Genomic DNA, 10,569 nt, shown 5'->3' with positions numbered 1-10,569 from the left:
TATGCGATATAGGAGTGTAAAGAGAGAGAGAGACACTCTCTAAAACAAAAAAAAAAAAAAAAAAAACACATATGTGTGTGTGTGTGTGTGTGTGTGTGTGTGTGTGTGTGAGAGAGAGAGAGAGAGAGAGAGAGAGAGAGAGAGAGAGAGCAAAGACAGAGACAGAGACAGATTTCTGAGACAGGGTCTTGCTATACAAAAGCTAGGCTGGCCTCAAACTTGCAATATAGCCCTGGGTTGGCCTTGAATTTGAAGCAGTTCTAACCTCAGCTTCTCAAGTGCTAGGATTACAGGTACATGCTACCACATGATGGCTGAAATAGATATTTCTAATTGACACAGTAATTTTGCATATTTATGGAGTATATCAATCATGTATATAATATGTAATGATCAGAACAAGGTAATTGAGCACCTTTATCTTGTTCTTGGTCTTAGAGGAAGCAATTGCAGCTTTTTTCCATTCAGTATGATGTAGACTGTGTGTTTGTCATGTATAGTCTTTATTGTGTTGAGGTGTATTCCTTGAATACCTAATTGTTTAAACAATTATTTTTATTTTATGTGTGTAAATGTTTTGTCTGCATGTATATAAATGCACCTGTGTTGTGCAGTGCCCTCAGAAATCAGAAGAGAGTGTCAGGTCTCCTAGAACTGGAGTTACTAACAGTTGTTAGCTGCTGTGTGGGTGTTGGGAACCAAACCTGGGTCCTCTGCAAGAGCATCCAGTGCTCTTAATCACAGAGCTATCTCTCCAGCCCCTATGTGATTTTTAAATATTATTATTTTGAGACAGGGTCTCACTATTCAGCACTGGCTGGCTTGGAACTCATTGTGTTAACCAAGTTGGCCTCAAACTCAGAGACATCTGCCTGCTTCTGCCTTCTGAGTGCTGGGATTAAAGGTACGCACCACCATGTCCAGCCCACATGCCCATTTTTTTTTTTTTTAAGTGTGCTTGCTTGCTTGCTTTTCTCTTTGGTTTTTTGAGGCAAGTTCTCATTGCAATTCCAGCTGGCTTGGAACTCACTATGTAGACCAGGCTGGCCTTGATCTCACAGATATCTGCTTCCTGAGTGCTGGGATTACAGATGTTTACCACCACACCTGGCTATTTATTTTATGCATACATGTGTGTGCCTGAGTGTATGTAAGTGATCACATGGGTGCACAGAAAAGGACTTTGGATGCTCTGGAACTGGAGTTACAGGTGAGTGATTGTGAGCTACAGTGTAGGTTCTGGGAACTGAACCTGGGTCTTCTATAAGAGCAGTAAGTGCTTTAACCACCAAGCCAAAGACCCTTATTTACCTGATTTGTTGAAAGCTGTTTTTTTGTAGAAGAATGTTGAACTTCAAGCAAATGCTCTTTCTGCATGCATTGAGATGATGCTGATTTTTATCCTTCATTGTATTGATGTGATGTATTGCATTTATTGGTTTGCATATGTCAAATCATCCTTGCATCCTGGGTAAAATTTCATTTGTTCATCATATATAACCTTTCTTCTATGTTGTTAAATTTGATTTAGTAGTATTTGTTGATAAATTTTACATGTTTTTGTTTCTGTTATTTTGTTTTGTTTTTGAGACAGGATCTCACTGTATAACCTTGACCTGACCTGGTACTTGCTATGTAGACTAGACTGGCCTTGATCTCACAGAAATCCACCTGTTTCTGTCTCTTGAGTGCTGGGATTAAAGACTTAAGACCACCATGATCAACCCTTTTTTTACATTTATTTATTTTGTGTTTATGTATACATATTTGTATGTTTGTATGTGTGTGAGAATATGCCTGCCAGAGCATGTGTATAGCGGTAAGAGGACAACTTCTGGGAGTCAGTTTTCTCCTACCGGAAATTGAACTTAGGTTGTCAGCCTTGGCAATCCACACCTTTGCCCACTGAACCATCTTTCTGGCCTGAGAATTTTCTTTAACTTTTATGTATTTGTAAAAATCTCTAAAATTCTTTTTCTTTTTTTTTTTCCAGATAGGATATCTTTTAGCCAGGCTTTTCTCCCTCATTGGCCTCCATAAGACCCAGCACTATGAAAGCTAGTCACAGGGAGGACATTTTCAAGTCAGTCCCAGATGATTTCTCTGTGTCCTATAACCAGAGTGTGTTATGTCTTCAGCGATAGATCTTACTATCTAGTTTTGGTGGGCAAGTAAGAACAGTGGCAATAGCCTGTGTTGTTTTGAGGCTGTTGGGACCTCAATGACCAGTAATTTACACGGAGGTGTCCCACACCTGGCACTGAGATTTTTATTCAATAGCCCATGTCTTCTGGAGAAAGCATTGTCCATCCATGCAGGGCACCTGTGTTCCAGCTCATCCTTTTTTTTTTCTTTTTAAAAATTACATTTTTAATGAGATTACAAAGTAGTGGGTTGTCCTAGTTTGTTTCTCCATTGCTGTGACAAAATACTCTGACCAGTACCAACTTGGGGAGGAAAGGGTTTATTTTATTTTACATCTCCTGGGTCACAGTTCATCAAGGAGCCCAAGATAGGAACTCAGGGCAGGAACCTGGAGACAGGAGCTGGAGCACAAGCCATTGGGAACTCTGTTTACTGGCTTACTCCCTGGCCCCTGCTCAGCCTGCTTTCTTATGCCCACGGGTGGCATAGCCCACAGTGGGCTGGGCTCTCCCACAACTCTCATCAAGAAAATACCCCACAGACATGGCCACAGGCCAGCACAATAAAGGTAATTCCCCAATTGAGGTGCCTTCAATCCAGGTATGTCAAGTTGACACTAAAGCTATCCAGCACATGGGTTTTCATACTGATTTCTCTCTCTCTCTCTCTCTCTCCCTCCCTCCTTCCCTTTCTCCTATTCTACTCTCTCTCTCTCTCTCTCTCTCTCTCTCTCTCTCTCTCTCTCTGTGTGATTAGAGAAGACACAAGTGATAATTATAATTGCCTTGATTTTTATTGAGACCTGATTTGTAGCCTAACATGGTTTATTCCAGAGAATTTGGTGTGGTGAATAGAAGAATGTGTATTCTGTAACTCTTACATGAAATGTTCTGTAAATGTCTTTTAGATGTTTTTAGACTTTAGAGTAGGTTGACCCTGATAGGTTGTTGAGGGTTCTTTTTGTTTTGTTTTGTGTTTTGAATTATTTGTTTTGAGGGCCCTGGGTGATTTGTCCATTGATGAAGGTATGGTGTCATCTCTAGCTATTATTGTATTAGAGTGTCTCCTTTTAGATATAATAATGTTTGCTTTAAATAATTAGTTGTTGTAGTTTGAGATATATTTATAATAGTTACTTCTTGTTGAATTTGTCCCTTTATCATTATAGATTGATGACATTTGTCTCTATGCAATTTTTGACTTAAAACCTTTTTTTGTGTAAAGATAGTAACTCCTGCTTGCTTTTAGTTTCTGATGGCCTGGTATATCTTTTTCCATCCTTTACTTTCTGTCTTTGACTGATGAAGTCATTTTCTTCTAGACAACATGGTATTGAATTCAGTTTTTATCCATGCAGTCTATATTGTGTTTTGTGAGTATTTTGCCTGCATATCTGTAAGTGTACTATGTGCATGCAATGCCTGTGGAGGCCAGAAGAGGGCGTCAGATCATCTGGAACTGCACTTACTGACAGTTTTTAGTTGTCATGTGGTACTTGGAATTAAATCTGGGTCTTCTGTAAGAACAATAGGTATTCTTAACCACTGAGTCATTGTCTAGCCCTTCATTCTATATTTTTTTAATTGAGTTTAATCTGTTCACTTTCAAGATGATTGATAAGTAAAAATGTACTATTGTCATTTATTAATTTTTTTTCTAAAAATTTTGTACACTTTTTCCTGTGTTTCTTTTTCTTATTTTGGATTTTTGAGCCAAGGGCTATAATGTAGTCCTGGCTGGCCTTGACCTCACAGAGGTGGGCCTGCCTCTGCTGGGATTAAAGACGTGTGCCACCATGCTGGGCTTGTCTTCCTTTCTGAGTCATTTTGTGGTTTGCTTGTTTTCTGTATTGCTACAGCTTAATTATTTTCTTTCTTTTTTATGTATCCTGTGAATTTTGTGTTTTCAGGTGTTTTTGAGATGATAATTATCATCCTTTTGTTTCTAGTAAAGGACTCCTAAGCGTTTCTCCTAGATTCAGTCTGGTGATGATGAATTCCTTCCTTTTTCCTTATTTTGGAAAGACTTCATTTCTCTTTGTTTTCTAAAGACTAGCTTTATTGGGTATAGTTATCTTGGTTGGCAGTATTTTCTTCCATAAAGTTTCTGCTCAGAAGTAGGTTTTCTCATGCATGATTTGATATTTTTTTCTTGATCTCTTTTTCCTTAATGTGTGTAATGTGGGTTGTTTGTCCCACCCTCCAACCCCTTTACAAGGAGGAGGGGTTCATTTTGGCTCATAGTTCCAGAGGTGATACACTTCATTATGGTGGGAAAGGCATGATGGCCAGAGCATGAGGCTGGCCCGTCACATTGCATCAGCAGTCTAGGAGCAGAGCTGTTTTTTCCTTTTTTTGAGATAGGGTCTCATGTAGCTCAGGCTGGCCTCGAATGCACTCAGTAGCTGAGAATGACCTTGAACTTCCTGTTCTTCCTTTCACTTCCAAAGTGCTGAGATTACAGGCATGCCGTACCACACCTGGCTCTTGTTTTTAGGATCCCCTTTGGTTTGGCTTATACTTTTGGTATTTGACCATAAGATATCTTGGAGAAGTTCTTTTTTGATTAAATCTACTAAAACTGATAGGTGTATCTTCCCCAAGGTTTGAAAATGAATCAGCAATTCTTTCACTGAATAGGTTTTCTATACCTTTAACCTTCTCTTTTTTTGAATGCCAGTAACGTGAATGTTATCTTAAAATTAGTTGAGGCTGAGTCTGGTGAGATGATTCAGAGGGTAAAGGCACTTGCTGCAGTCCAGTGACCTGAGTTCAGTCTTCAGAATTCACAAGGAAGAAAGAAGTACTTGTGGTGCTCCTTTGCAGAAGAGGTCCCATCTCTGGCTCTCTTCCTATTTCTTTTCTCTTTTTGAGATAGGTCTCCCTGTAGCCTCAACTGGCCTGGAACTTACTATGTAGACCAGGCTGGCCTCAATCTCACAGAGATTTGCCTGTCTCTGCCTTCCAAGTGCTGGGCTTAAATGTGTGGGCCACCACGCCTGGCTTCTTCCTAGTTTTTCAGGCCAAGAAGATGTTAGATTTTCTTTTGGAGACTTTTTTGTTTGTTTAATTGATGATTTATTTTTATACATATGAGTGTTTTGCTTGCATATATGTGCACTTGTGCATGCAAACCTGTGGAGGCCAGAAGAGGGCTTGTTGGATCCCTTGGAACTGGAGTTATATGTATTGTTGTTAGCTGCCCTATGGGTGCTGGGAACTGAACCTGGGTTCCCTGTAAGAGCAGCTAGTACTCTTTTAACTGCTGAGCCATCTCTAGCCCTGTTTGTTTTTAAGAGATGGGGCGGTCTCATATGCTGGGCATGGTGATGCATGCCTTTAATCCCAGCGTTTGGGAGGCAGAGGCAGGTGGATCTGGCCAGCCTGGTCTTTATGGTGAGTTTCAGGTCAGCTGGGGCTACAGGGAGACCCTGTTGCAAAAAACACCCCCCCCCCAAAAAAAAAGGAAGGAAAGAGGAAGGAAAGAAAAAGAGAGATGGGGTCTCAATATGTAGTCCTTGTTGCTGTGCTAGCCCCAAACTCCTGTCTCAAGTGATTCTCTTACCTCAGCTTCCCAAGCACTTGGGATTACAGGCTCCTGCCATGCCATCTAGCTCCTGTCAGAATTTTCTTTCTTTTTTCTTTCTTTTTTTTTTTGTTGTTGTTTTGAGACAGATTTTACCGTGTAGTTCTGACTAGCCTAGAACTCCATATGTAAACCAGGCTAACCTTGGATTCACAGACCCATCTGTCTCTTGTTTCTGCTTCTGCCTTCAACTGGGAATAAAGGCATGTGCCACCATGCCCTGCAAGTTGTGCTACTTAGTGTTGATGTCCATTTGAGGGCAAAGCTCCCAAACAGGAAACCACCCTAATTTTATGTTGCTTGGTGCTTTGACTGCCCTCTACAGTTTGCACTACCATGCCCGGCCCGATTACTTTAAAAAATTTGTTAAGTATTATTGTTAACTATTTTGCATGTGTATGGAGAGAGAGAGAGAGAGAGAGAGAGAGAGAGAGAGAGAGAGAGCGCTACAGTGGCATGTAGAGGTCAGAAGACCAAGTTTGAGAGTTGATTCTCACCTTTACCCTGGGTTCTGAGGATTCAACTTAAGTTGTCAGACTTGTGCAGTAAGTGAACCATTTTGCCAGCCTAAACTCAGTTACTTTTAAAGAGACTGAAACCAGGGAAAGATGTTTTTCCTTTTCTTTTAGTGCTTTAAAAATACCACTCCAGGGGCTAGAGAGATGAGTCAGGTAAAGATGGGCCTGCTGCCAAGCCTGACAGTCTGAGTCCAATCCCTGGAGCCCATCTGGTAGAGGGAGAGAACGAGTTCTGCTTGTTGCCCTCTGACCTCTACACATGTGCCCGGCATGCACGCATACATAAATAAGTAAATGTTATAGGGTTTAAAGTGGGGACTGGGGTTCTGGAGGCCCTCGGGAGACTCTCAGTGTCCCTTCCTTTCCAAAGCTTCAACTCCCCCTATACATCTGCACCACAGACATATTTTCTTTTGGTTATATTTATTTTTTTATTTTGTGTGCGAATATGTGAAGGTCAGAGGACATCTTGAGAGAGTTGATTTCTCCTCTTCCACTATGTGGGTTGCAAGGATCGAAAAGGCTGTTGGACTTGGTGGCAAGCACCTTTACCCACTTCCCTGGCCCCTCTTTCCTGTTCTTGCCTCTGCCATTGGTAGACTGTTCTCGCCTTTTACTTGGGCTAGATTTGTGGTAGAGGTAGAGATTGGTCAGTCTTTGTCTTAGGTGGAGGCTTTGCCCCTGTTTCATAGTTCCTTTGCCCCTTCTCCTTCTTGTAGTCAGACTGACTGCCTTGTTTCCACTGTAGCAGGCCTCTTGTTATCAGTATCACTGTAGGAGCCTGAGCCTAAAATGGTTTTCCCTCAATCTCCAGGGATACAGGCTATTTTGCTTTTACTCCTTCTGCGGCAGTGGTGGGTCTACACTGTGCCCTCTGTGTGAGAGCGTGGACTTCCTGTTTGTCTTCCAACAGCTTAAGTCTTTTCTTAGTAGAAGAGAAGATCTGAGTAGTGAGTGGACATTGTGTCTGACTCATAACCATAACTAAATTACCTCCTGTGTGCTTGGGCCATTAGGTGACACTGTCTTTTTTTGGTCATTTTTTTGAGATAGGGTCTCCCTGTAGCCCCAGCTGTCCTGGAACTCACTATGTAGACCAGGCTGGCCTTGAACTCACAGAGATCTGTCTGCCTCTGCCTCCCAAGTGTTGGGATTAAAAGCATGTGCCACCACGCCCGGCAGGTAACACTATTTTTAGTCTCCTACAATGTCCTGGTTTTTATTGTGAGCACAGAAGAGTCCCATGGAAATGGCTTGTAAGTAAGTGGGATGTCTTGTGCAAGTGTGGTAGTAGGGTTTGGTGGGCACCCCCTGAGCGGTTTCAGGTTCTTGTGTTCTGGAACAAAGAACTGGACAGAGACATATGGATAGTAGCAGCAGAGACAGTTTGTTTAGAGATGGTTTACTTCAGAAGAAGAGGATGCAAGCTGGAGCAGAGAGTTGAAGAACTTCACCGGTGCTTGTGCACAAAGGATGGGGCTTTCTGGCTCATTGGTATCTTGCGGGCTTTCTGGAGTGTGTTCTGCTATTTGTAGTTCTACATATAACTATGTGTCACATGTCTCATTACCATCTTAAACTCCACACAAGGGTGTGCTGTATTATGATGAGTCTCACCTTCAGACACTTCTTGGTGTCTTTGCACCTGTGCTGCTGGCCTAGTTCTCAGCCTGGGTGTTTCCAGCCTCTTTCTGCCGACTGGTTTCTTTCATACGCTATTTTTCCAAACTTTACTCTGGTCTCTCCCTATACACTCTTGCCTTCAGTGATGGAAATGTTCTGGGTAGCTTCCTAAATCCTAAGTGGCAGCTAGCAGCCTGTAAAGCCTGTTCAGCCCAACTAATTCTTGTTTCTGTCATTTCTGAGCCTGTTTCTACTGTTTGGTCTTTATTCTGGTCCTGTACTAAATTTTCATATTTTTTGATATGTCAGGTTTTTTTGTGTGTGTGTTTTTTTTTTTTTAATTGGACACCGAATTTAATGATGTTGGATAAATCTTGTTAGAGTCCTTTTAAAAGTAGATTCTTCTATTTTGTCATTCAGTTATTTGCAGATTATGTTGTTCATTGTGAGGTTTGTGTTTAGGCTAATTCAGAATAACTTTTTTTTTTTTTTAGTCGTTTTGAGACAGGGTCTCCCTGTAGCCCCAGCTGTCCTGGAACTCACTATGTAGACCAGGCTGGCCTTGAACTCACAGAGATCTGCCTGCCTCTGCCTCCTGAGTGCTGGGATCAAAGGTGTGCGCCACCACGCCCGGCTCAGAATAACTTTTTTTTTTTAATATTTTATTATTTTTATTTTATGTGTATGAGTGTATTGCTTGCATATATGTGAGTGCACCCATGTTATGCAATGCCATGGAGGTCAGAAGAGGGCTTCGGATTCCCCTGGAACTGAAGTTAAGGATGGTTCATAGCCGCCATGTGGGTGCTGGGAATCAAACCCAGGTCCTCTGCAAGAGTAGTCAGTGCTCTTAACCACTGAGCCATCTCTCCAGCCCCCCAGAATAACTTTTTAAAAACATAAAGGAGCTGGATATGGTGGCACACACCTTTAATCCCAGTACTTGAGAGGCAGAGGCAGGTGGCTCTCTTGTGAGTTCTAGTCTACATAGTGAGTTCCAGACCAGCTGGGGCTACAGGGAGACCCTGTCTCAAAAAGACCAAAAAAACCAAAAACAAAGGGCTGGAGGGATGGGATGGCTCAGTGGCCTACATGGCAACCGTCTAGAAGTCCAGTTCCAGGCAATCTGATGCCCTCTTGTGGCCCTCACAGGCACTGCACAACACAGGTGCACTTACATGCATGTAGGCAAACACACACACATAGAATAAAAATAAATAAAACATAGTAAACTACAAAATTTAGATGTTGGGGATCAAACCAAAGGCCTTGAGTATTCAAGGCAAATGCTATAGTATGAGGTATGTTCCCTGCTAGAGCAGCTTTTACACTAGAACTAATTTAGCCTCTTTCCTAAAGCAAGGCCTAATGAGTTCTTGAAATTCTGTGTAGATTCCCAGAAGTCTCTTTGGCAGGAAGGAAGCTGAGTTGTTCCTTTATAGCTCCCCCTGGTGGTAGTTCTTTCCTTTGATTGCTAGTCAGTCAAAAGTCAAGGTGACCTAGTGGGGATTTCTGGAGCCCTGCCTGTTTTTAGCTCCCTCTTGTGTGCTTACCCCACAAATCTAGCTACTTTGGCCTCTCTCAGTAAAGTTGCTAAACTTGGTTTGAGTTAACTCCCAGGCAGAAAGCAAAGGATATGTAGGGCTCTTCTCACTTGTTTCCCTTTCCTTAGGGAGCACAGTTCATAGCTGCCTGTTGTTCAATGTCTGGAAAAGAGTTGTTTCCTGTTTAGTGTTCAGTTTTCTATTATTTATAGTAAGAGGTTGATTACAGCCCACTAGGAAGACCCCAGGTCGGATGTCCTATAAAATCAGAATATTTTTATTTAGGGAAAACAATTAAAAGTTGGTTTTAAATATTCTTGACTTTAAAAGAAATATCAAAAATCAAGTTCCTGGCCAGCTGGGGCTACAGTGATACCCTATTTGGATTCCCTACCCCCCCAAAATGAAAAACAAGTGTCAGTGGAACTTCATATTATAGAAAAATAAAATAAAAACTGTTAGTAGTAAATATTGGTGAATAATTTTTAGATTTTTTTCCCCTCATTTTTTTTGAGATAGAGTCTCATTATGTATCTGTGGGTGTCTGTGAACTTATTATGTAGACCAGACTGGCCTTGAACTTGCAGTGATCCTCCCGTTTCTACCCTACTGAGTGCTGATGTTGCATGCATATATCACCAACACTAGGTTTAAGTTTTAGATCTTTAGGATAGAAAAACATTTCTTTCTTTCTTTTTTTTTTTTGGTCTTTTTGAGACAGGATTTCCCTGTAGCCCCAGCTGTCCTGGATTTACTATGGAGATTCGCCTGCCTCTGCCTCCTGAGTGCTGGGATTAAAGGCATGCACCACCACGCCCGGCCAGAAAAACATTTCTTTAATACAAAACTGTTATCTGTAAAAAAGGAGTGATAAGTTACACAGAGTATCCTTTTTTTTTTATAAAATACCAATTCTTGTGTTTAACTCATATATTAAATTTTTGTGCTTTTCTGATGAATATGTAGAGCTCTCTAGTTTTTGTGAGATGCAGTCTCACTATGTTCTAGCTTTCTGGAAATAAATCCACTATTAAAAACTAATAATTTCCTTTGAAGGTATTTTAGATTTTAAAGAAATTGGTAAAATGAGATCATACCTTTCTTAAAGGGGCTAGCCCTTTTTTGTACATATAACTTTTGGCATCGTTGTTAAA

General features: G+C 41.3%; 1 protein-coding gene across 3 annotated transcripts in view; it reads left to right on the top strand.

Moving 5' to 3' along the window:
- The window catches only part of Snx27 (sorting nexin 27), an 84,258-nt gene that overhangs the window by 30,299 nt on the left and 43,390 nt on the right, over window positions 1-10,569 (top strand). The window lies entirely within an intron of this gene.

The sequence above is a fragment of the Nannospalax galili genome, unplaced genomic scaffold (assembly GCF_000622305.1).
Source record: "Nannospalax galili isolate Female #2095 unplaced genomic scaffold, S.galili_v1.0 scaffold752, whole genome shotgun sequence".
NCBI classification, from domain to species: domain Eukaryota; kingdom Metazoa; phylum Chordata; class Mammalia; order Rodentia; family Spalacidae; genus Nannospalax; species Nannospalax galili.
Note: the sequence above shows the minus strand (reverse complement) of the source record. Positions and strands in the feature narration are given on the sequence as shown.